This window comes from Chlamydotis macqueenii, chromosome 2 (genome assembly GCF_036417535.1).
Source record: "Chlamydotis macqueenii isolate bChlMac1 chromosome 2, bChlMac1.mat, whole genome shotgun sequence".
Lineage (NCBI taxonomy): Eukaryota > Metazoa > Chordata > Aves > Otidiformes > Otididae > Chlamydotis > Chlamydotis macqueenii.
The window spans coordinates 46,032,839-46,041,226 of record NC_141557.1 but is presented as its reverse complement, the minus strand read 5'-3'; positions in this window follow the sequence as shown (position 1 = coordinate 46,041,226).

Below are 8,388 nucleotides of genomic sequence, written 5' to 3'. Positions count from 1 at the left end.
CGGCCACGACAATGAACTTGGAACCAAGAGCCAAACAGTATTGTTCCTCTTTTTGCTGCTCAGTCCTCTTCTCAGTTTCCCTCTCCTCCTTTTTTCTTTCCTCTTCTACATTGTCACTGTAAAATCACAACAATTATTTCAAACAACACGTCATGTAGGTTAAAATTACCGGTCCTTCAGATAATAGTTCAATAAACCTTGCAACAAGTATGTTCTTTAAGCTCCTTGCTGGGCAGTTATTTGTTCTTCAATTCATGTGTGTTACTTTTCTTTTCCCTTAGAGTATATCTATACTTCCCTGTTTGTAAGTGCTTCTGTCAAGGGTCTTTTTGGCCTCAGTTCCCTAAGAACTTTTTCTGTGAACAAGCCCTGCAGCTCACATTTTGATACTACTGATTAAGAACGCTATTTCTAACAGTCGCTCACTGGCTTTGAGAAGATTGCTTAACTTGCCTCTGCTGACTTCCTCTCTATAAAATAAGAATAACAATACTTCTAGACTTGATTTCTGACTAAATTAATTACAGTTTGCAGAGACCTATAAATAGAGTTATCTAAATGTTAAAACTTAAGATCCTCTATGTATTGTCTGAGTCATCCCATTCCTGTCATATGCAAACCTATCTCAAGAGTCTTCTTTTGAGTTCTTTCAACAGTCTTTTCTACAAAGGTATTTTACCATTTACCAGAAATTCTGTCTCTAGGGCCCTAAATCCCACTAAGCCTCAAGTGCTCTCTTCTCTGAGTTGTGTGAGTGACCACTGTGCATCCATTTCCTCTGATGGATGGGAGTGGAAGGGAGGAGAACCACAGATTCCAGACTTGCCCACGTTTCTTGTCAATCCATGACCAGTTTTCAGCACTTACTTGAACTTCTTTCTTCCTCCACTGTTATGTCCCCACCCTCCTTTTTTTTTTTTTTTGTCTCCTGGTGTGATTGTGCCTTTGCAGCAGGTGTGAGAGAGTAATTCATACTTCATAAATATATAATGCTTTGTCTTTCTGAAAATAAATGTAAGCTGATCAAATTCCTCTATTATTTAAGAGTGTAGGTTACAAAATATACTTTCTTTAGAGTATTTTAATATGCCTCAAAAATGAAGAAAGGATGTCCTACTTTTAAATCTATATAGTTTTTTAGTTTTAGGTGGTTCCTAAGCTTTTTAGATCAAGGAATCTTTGTTGGCTCTCAGAACTTTTTCTCATCCTTCCTAAGCCCTTAACATGAAATCCATATCTGATTAGGCTTTATAACATTTGCTGGTTTATTGTGTTTCTTTGAGACTGACTATGACTAATTAAGTCTCATTATTACGGAACTCTTACAGTAACTTCACTTTAGACATTAACCCAATTTTTTTTCTGATGCTGGATGCCATCATTCAGGAATGTTTGAAAATATGTAACAACTGCATTTTATGGAAAATCTTTGTTAACATCTCTTAAAATTGAGATTTCAACTCAAGACCAAGCATACAATAAATAGTTCTGCTTTCTGTAGCTTCACGCTTCCCTTTGGTATGTATACTTCACTAGTGAGATTTTTTTTATGCCCAAAAGATTGGGCACCACAACATCTTAAATAAATCTCTACACATTCCAAACTGGAAGAATAGAGTACTGCATCCGGCTCTGGAGCCCCCAACGTAAGAAAGACATGGACCTGTTGGAGTGAGTCCAGAGGAGGGCCACAAAGATGATGAGAGAGCTGGAACACCTCTCCTGTGAGGACAGGCTGAGAGAGTTGGGGCTGTTCAGCCTGGAGAAGAGAAGGCTCCGGGAGACCTTCTAGTGGTCTTCCAGTACCTAAAGGGGGCCTGCAGGAAAGATGGGTATAAACTCTTGAGCAGGGCCTATTGCGATAGGATGAGGGGTAATGGTTTTAAAATAGGAGGTAGATTCAGACTAGACATAAGGAAAAAAAAATTTACAAAATGTGGTGGAACACTGGCACAGGTTGCCCAGAGAGGTGGTGGATGCCCCATCCCTGGAAACATTCAAGGCCAGGTTGGACAGGGCTCTGAGCAACCCGATCTGGTTGGAGATGTCCCTGCTCCTTGCAGGTGAGTTGGACTGGATGACCTTTAAAGATCCCTTCCAACTCAAACCATTCTATGATCCTATGTGCCACAGTGGTTAAGTACCTGTAGGAATCCTGCAGGTAATCTTTAAGTATGTTTGTAGCATGTATTTAATCTGGAAATTTCCTTGCGTGTCTTGTATTGTCTCCATTTCTACTGTGCATTTGGCAGCTATATACTTGTCATATTCTGCAACAATTAAATCCTTACCCTTTTTGGCAAAAGTTGCTTCAAAATAAAAAATAAAAAAAAAATCATTCCTAAGTCAATCTAGTTACAGTTCTCCAAGCATCATAATGCAAGTGAACCTAAACAATTTGAATCATCTTTATGTTGATTTGGCTCATTAGCATATATTTTAATGATGAAATTATGGCATTAAGTAAAATAAGCTTAAACACAGTTGTCCATTTTAAGTGCATGTATCTGTCTTGAAGGCTTACTGAAGCATAGCTAGGTTGGCTTTGAAGTGAACTGGTTGCAAAAGAACCCATGCTTTAATGTATGCAAGGGTTACCTTAGGTAACTGCTGCTGGAGGAGCACAATCTACACACTGAAAGGACGGGAGCCATTGCAGTCAAGGCAGCCAGATGTGAAACTGCTGCATGCGCATATCGACCAGGCTCTCACATGGGGAAACACCTCAGGTTCTGTCACTGAGTGAATTTACAGATCAGCACTTAACCTAGTTTGGATTTGTCTGCAATCATTTTTTTTCAAGCTTTTGGTTTTTTGAGCTGAAAAAGGGAAAGGAAAGAAAAACCATTGGTTTCAGTGAACAAAGTGACATATTTTCCAACCACAATTTCAAAGCACTTACAACAAAAGCAAAAGACAGTTTTGCAGTTCTGTGTTGGGGTGATTTCACCCAATTGTGGGGAGTGGGAAGGGACAAAGGAGTTCATTTGTGACACAGGAAGAATTAAATTACTTAGGCTGGTGACAGGACATGAACCTGTACCTTGCACTACAGGAGAAAATGCCCTAAGCACAGAGTTACTATTCTAAGGCAGGTAGGGGGAAGAATGTGTCTACTCAGTGTCTTCTAATAATTTCTTAGTTTGTCTCAAATCTATAATATTCATGTGGTTACAGGGCACACAGAGAGTTTCTTTCTGGCCTTATGATTAAGATGTTTGCCTAAGAATTAGGAAGCCTAGTTTGCACACCAGGGGAGTGAACAAACCAAAGTGAACAGCAGTGAGAAAGAGGCAGAAAGTACTATTCATCTTCATTTTACCCTCTGAAACTCTGCAGCCTGGTGGTGATTTTATTTTCTGAAAGCTGTAGAGACGTATCCTTATGGTAAAAGAGAGATTTGAACTTGTGTCTGCCACATCTCAGATGAGTGCCCTAAGCACTAAGTAAAAAGAAGGAACACCTACTTGTACACTCCCGTAAAAAAAAAAAAAAAAAAAAAAAAAAATTAGTCGATTTATTTCACCCATATGCGTAAATTATGTGAAGTTTTGGTTTTTTTCCTTTCTTTTTTTGGTAGTCACTCAACTCAGTAAATAACCCAAAGAGAAAAGGAGACAGTGAAAAGAAGTAACACGTTCAGAAAAAGAAGAAATAGGAACAGGTTCAGAATAGAAGAGAGGATGCCTAGAAATTTGTTTTTGGCAGCCAAGGCTACAGTCTTGTTAGTAGTCTAATGCTGATAAAGACGGACTCTTAAATTTTGCTCTTGTCGTAGTTCAGCCCTGCTCAAGACCATACTATGCAGTCTCTCTCTCACTCCCTCCACCCTCTCAGGCAATAGGGAGAGATAATATAGAGAAAGGCTCGAGGTTTGAGATAAGAACAGGGAGAGATCCTTAAAGCTACTGCTATGGGCAAAACAGACTTGACTTGGGGAAAACTATTTGTTTATTATTAAAACCAAAGCAGAATAATGAGAAAGAGAACAAGATAACTTTCCCGCACCTCTCCCTCTTCCTGGGCTTAACATTATCTCTACCTCCTTCTCCCCAAAGAGGCACAGAGGGGAAGAGGGAATGGGGGTTACGGTCAGTTCATCACTTGTCACTTTACATCGTTTCTTCCTCATCAGGGGAAGAACTCCTCACATTCCTCCCCTGCTCCATCATGGGGTCGCACCCAGGGGCTGCAGTCCTTCATGAAACAGCTCCAGCATGGGTCATTTCTTCTGCAGGGTGAAGTCCATCCAGAACGGCTGCCTCAGCGGGCCCTCCACGGGCCACAGCCTCCTTCAGGCATCCACCTGCCCCGGCGTGGGGTCCTCCACGGGCTGCAGGTGGATCTCTGCTCCTCCGTGGACCTCCATGGGCTTCAAGGGGACAGCCTGCTCCACCATGGTCATCACCACAGGCTGCAAGGGAATTCGGTCCAGGAGCCACATTACTCCTCCCCCTCCTTTTTCACTGACCTCGGCATCTGCAGCTGTTCCTCTCACAAGAAATTCTTCACAATCAGCTCAAGGCAGACACCTCTCAGGTTCTCTTCACATCTCATCTCTTCTCCACTTCTTGCAACTGGGCTGGGCCATGTCTGGCCCAGACGGCCACCTGGCGGGAGGCCAGAGGGTGAGGGCCAAAAGGCCCGCAAGGCTCGCAGCTTTCTCTCTCTGCCCCCGCTCAGCTTCTTCACATCGTCTCTCCTTTTTTTTTTTTTTTCTGTTTTCCCCCTTTTTAAGTACGTTATCATGGAGATGTTATCGGGGAACATTGTGCTACCAATTGGCTCGGCCCTGGTCAGCAGCAGATCCGCCCTAGGCCTGGCCAAGTCCAATGGACAAAGGGGAAGCAACTTCTAGCAGCTTCTTATAGAAGCTGCCAGCGCAGCCCCCCCCCAGTGCAACCCCCCCCCCCCCCCGCCACTAAATAAAACTAACATAGCTCTCTACTTACTTTCTTTTAGCAATTTATTTTTTAATTACTTCTTGTTAAGGGAGTTGTGGTGATCAGTTTTTGAGATTAATCATTTAAATAGCTTGCACTAGCTCTCCTGTGAGGGCTGACAGACCTATGAAGGCTTTCTGCTGGTCTCTATTATGGATTTTAAGGTAATATGGAAAAACCAAAGTTATTGTTCTTTGCATTAAGCAGCAGCTAGAACTGGCTGTCTCATGCTGTTGGAAAATATTTTTACACTTGTTTGGATGCTGTGGTAAAAGGCGTTGCATTTTTTACTAGAAAGAATAATTTATTTTTATCTATGTGTTTGAACTTCTTTGCTGTGAAATCTAACTGCAACACTTCTTGCTGAACTGTGTTTCCTATGGTGGCCTAGGAAGCACAGGAATGGTTACTTTGGTCTTGCTGAGAAGAGAATGGGCTTTTACAGTGAGAATTCTGAAACTTTAGTTCTTGCTAGAGAGGAAAGGGATCTTTTTATTCTTTTTAATATTTTGTAGCTTATGGAGTAACAGTTATCTGCTTATGTTGTGACACTAAAAAGAAATATACATTTAATTGGCTTAGCATCCATTTTAAAAACCTGATTGAAGGAAAGGAAGCTTGAATGTAAACATTTTCTGCATCTTATCTATTACTCTTACTCTCTTTGAAACTACCTGCAGGCAACAAGGCTGTTGACAAAGGTCCTATCCACTATGAAGAAATTAAAAAGTAAAAAAGCCTAGTTCTTCAAATAGTGTCCACTGTTTTCAGAAGTTGTATTTGATTGTTCTGATACAGCTTTTGTAGTAAGAACATGAACTATTTTTGCAATAGCAATATTAGAAAATGTAACTAGTGAAGGATTGCCCAGCACATTCTGCATGTTTTAACAAGCATGTAGCTCTGGATTTTTTTTATTTTGTGTTTACAGTAGTATCTTCTTGTTGTTAATGTCAAGAACAGCATGGACTTACAGACTTCCCTGAAGCACAAACTTTATATGATCAGATCAGAGTATACAATCAAGGTAACATAACAAAAATAAGGTGTTTGAAAAAGTTATTTAAAACAACAAATGATTTTGCTTTCAAAATTGGCACTTGGCCTTGCTGTCTTTCTGGAAAGAGATAGAATGGCTCAACATCTGAAAGACTTGCTGGGTCAGCCAATTGCCTGCCAGGTATTCATAGTAGCCAGCCTGGCTGTTTGTAGGCTTCTCTTAGTCTACATTCAGGGTCCATTCTTTCCATAAGTCTCACCTTCCTTCTTTAAAGAGATGGAATATCTGATTGTGTATAAGATGGAGAAAACAAAAGGAAAGACATCTCTTACGTAAGTAAACAGTCATTATCCTAATTTATGTAGATTCCAGAATCTGTTTGTGTAAAAAGCTTCATTGCTTCTTAATAAAATAAACTATAAAGGACACTGGAATGACTTCTCCTTTTGGGGGCTTCTTTTGAAGCGCTGCTTCCCTCACTAATTCTGGAAGTTCTTGTCTCATTCTTCAAAAGAGGGCAACATTCCTTCAGAGGTATTTTCCAATTTTGCTGTAAATTTAGGCTATAGCCCTCCAAAACACTAGAACTACAATTACATTCTTGAATTAGTTCTGCCAAAGTCCCTTTGGAATGAACAGATCTTGAAAAGTTACTCTGGTTTTGTATTGCACTTGGATATTACCACTTGATAAAATAAAGCAAATGTTCATGAAGGATAAGTCACCACTTCCTATAATTTTGGTTTGTTGTACTGAGGAATGTTTTCTTTGATAGAGGTCAGGAGACTGTTGGTCATGCTGATGGAAGTTAATGAGAAATATTAGAATGTAGTCATCTCACAGTGTGGGAGGAGCTGTTTCATAAAGTTAATCACACTGAAAATCATGGAGGGAACACCTAAAGGTAAGACAAAAAGAGAGAAGAATTCTTAGCGTTTGACCTCATTCTCCGAAAACATGGCAAATCTGTTAATAGTACCTCAACAACAGGGTAGCTCAGACTAAGTGCAGAAGAGTAACAAATTTGCTCCCATTTTTGATGCAATTAGGAAAAGTCTGTTCAACTAGTGAGCCAATCCACACTGAAACCTTCCTGAGCAGCCAAAAGAGCACAGAGAAATGTTTTATCTCCTTCCCTGATATGGTGAGCTGTCTTCACTTCCTCTCTTCCACGCTATGGTCAGATCACTTGGCTCTGATTTGTACCACCAGATTTGGTTGTAATCTCTTTTGTGGTCTGTATGAGCAGTGATGCTGGACTTGGTGTAAAATTCCTAAACATAATCTAACTTCTACTTAAGAAAAATTTGAGAATTGAAACAACGTGCAGCCTTTGTGTTGAACTTAAAGGCTAAATATTTGTGTCTTTATTAATGCCAAATTTTTATTATATGATAAATATTTTTGTTTGTTTACTTGCTCAGTTACATAGTTTGTTTTGTGAAGAAGGGGAACTAATTTCCACAAAACTTGGATTACTAAGGGCCATAGTATAAACATGAAGTATTTATCCCTGTCTTCCATGACTGTGTTAGTTACTTTGTCCAAAAAAAAAAAATCAGAACCAACCTCCCCCACTCTCTGATGAATTACCTTTTGTGGTAATTTCCTGATGTGTTTTCTGACAGTTTGTGAGCCATGAATATAGTGAAGAAATGTATTTAATGAATCATTAAATTACTAATTATTCATTCATTCTGGCAAAGCTATCTCCAGTCTGTTCATGGATCCAAGATATTTAACAGGAAATTGTTTGCACCCAGGTGAGTCGGCTTGCCCGCATTCTTTTAATCTCTGACATTTTAAATCCTTCCTGAGATCAGCGATTCAGAAAGCCATATGGGATTTTTAATGCTAGGTACAACATTTGATCATCAAAAAACATGGGGACACTTTTGAATACTGGAGCCTGTTTGCTTTTCATCTCCCTTAAGGAATATAGAGCTAGATACAAGAGAGACAATGTGATTTGCTGCCTTCCTGATTCCTCTTTCTGCAAATGTAAATATCACCAGTGGTCAAAATGAAAAGTTAGACATCCTGATATGGAGATAGAGACAACCTACTATGGAATGCGTTAGTATGCCAATGTGTGTCTGTATATGTTTGACATTCTAGTAAGTATCAGTCTGGTATGCTGTTCAATATTCATCTGATGTGATCTCTGAATGTCTCCTAAAATCAAGGGAATGTATAATGTTTTTAATCAGCTCGGGCAAATACTCTACAGTTAGAGAAGTTAATGTGAATCATTATAATTCAGTGCATTTGTATCTGCTTCCTCGGTAACTGGAGGTCTTTTAACTGTACCAAACCCCCCAAAACCCATGAAAAATAATACCCTAAAGTCTAATCAGCCTTGATTCCATTTCGCCAGCAAGTTGAGCTGGGATAGATAAATGTGTCAATGGAGTAGAAATTATGGCACGGGTACAATCTGTCTTA